The sequence below is a fragment of the Pteropus vampyrus genome, unplaced genomic scaffold (genome assembly GCF_000151845.1).
Source record: "Pteropus vampyrus isolate Shadow unplaced genomic scaffold, Pvam_2.0 Scaffold35, whole genome shotgun sequence".
Classification (NCBI taxonomy): Eukaryota; Metazoa; Chordata; class Mammalia; order Chiroptera; family Pteropodidae; genus Pteropus; species Pteropus vampyrus.
The window spans coordinates 3,769,281-3,770,994 of record NW_011888816.1 but is presented as its reverse complement, the minus strand read 5'-3'; positions in this window follow the sequence as shown (position 1 = coordinate 3,770,994).

Below are 1,714 nucleotides of genomic sequence, written 5' to 3'. Positions count from 1 at the left end.
CATTGGATTAATGTTAATATTTCTCTTCATTTCACAGAAGGTATTCATCTCATATTTTTTGGTGAGACGATCAGAACAATTTGGTCTTTGAGAGAAGCAAATAAAAATTCTGAACAATGTTAAATTCAACTAATTTGTTTTAATGCTAGTCACCCAGTAATTCCACAGTATACTTAAATTTGATGGGGAAAACAGCTTGCTGCATTGTTGCAAATTTTAGATTTTCTTTAATAACGTGTTTGCTTGAAGTATTACTAGAGATTTAAAAATCTTAATTCTAAATTTAGATTAAGATATTTGCATTATAGAAAAATGATTCAATTATTTTGACACATAAATAGAATATGAATGTAGAAGTTTTTATTCTGTAGCTGTTCTAATAGTGCAAATATTTCTTAACCAGTTTTAACGGTGTGCCTTATTTAGCAAAAAACAAAAAAAAACCCTGAAGTACAAAATATTGAACATTAAAAAACGAAACATCATACAAAAAAATCCTGTAAATATTGATTAATCAGTCGTCTGATTTCAAATGTATGATTTTTGTATTTTAAGGAAGACAATTGTGTATTCCTTAATTCCGTGTATGAGACTTGAAATTGAGGATCAGTACCTGGAAACGCTATTTACGCTTTGAAAACGTTTATATTAGAAACACTGCTTTGATGAAATTCCTTTTTCTGCTCAATCTCTTTGAATTATGAGCAGCCCAGTTAACCACAACCACCCACACTTAATTCTACAGAATTACTAGTTAAGATACATATGCAAAAGTCATTCTAGACAATGGATCTCAGTGAAAATCATCTTAGTGTGTGGACTTTTTCCACTGCAGGGGCCCCAAGTGCTATGATGATAGCAGTTGACATTACCACTGTATATAACAAAATACCTTTAAGACACACACACACACACACAAAAGAATTATTTAAAGAACATGTTGGCCCTGCGGCATTAGCTATGCCTAAAACTACATATCCCACTCCCTAAGTGAATGAGGAAGTAGGTTTCCTGCCCGTACCTATGTATAAAGACCAACTGTTTGCATGCATTAATTACAGGGATAAAAGCCTCGAGATTAACTTTCACCGTTGCGTTTTGTACTCTCCCCATTGTTTTGGAGAAAAAATAAGCATAAAACAACAGACTGGAGAAAGCGAATCGATCATAATTGTTTCGGCTTTGACAAATGCCAATCTGGCTGGATTACAATGGAGATGTTTCCAAGGGAAATGAAGACCCAACTTCAGCCCATTAAAACGAATTAGAAAACGTTTTTGTAGAAAATCAGTTAAAAAAAATTAAAAGCTGCCTAATCGGTAGCTCCTTCCATAAACAACATAGTCGAGTTTCTCAAATAAGTAATACGGTAGAAATGCACTTCCTACAAAGAACCTCCCCCAAATCTGTTGATACTTAGTAGCACGGTGGAACGAGATAAAAACGGACTCTGTGGGAAGTAACCTGACAGGGCTGTACAGCGAATCCATTTCCATCAGTCGTTTGTTCACAGTAGGGTACTCAGAACGACTTGTTGAATTGCGGGCTAGGCGCCCATCCTAACGAGAGTTCACAGCCCTCGAGACTGGGGACCGCGGGCGGCTCCGCCCGGTAGTTCACTTCTAGATTCAGGCTGAGCAGCCGGTTGGGATGCGGGACCCGAGAGTCGGACAGTGGGGGACTTTGGGGTGGTGTGGGCTCGGCTGGGAGCCAC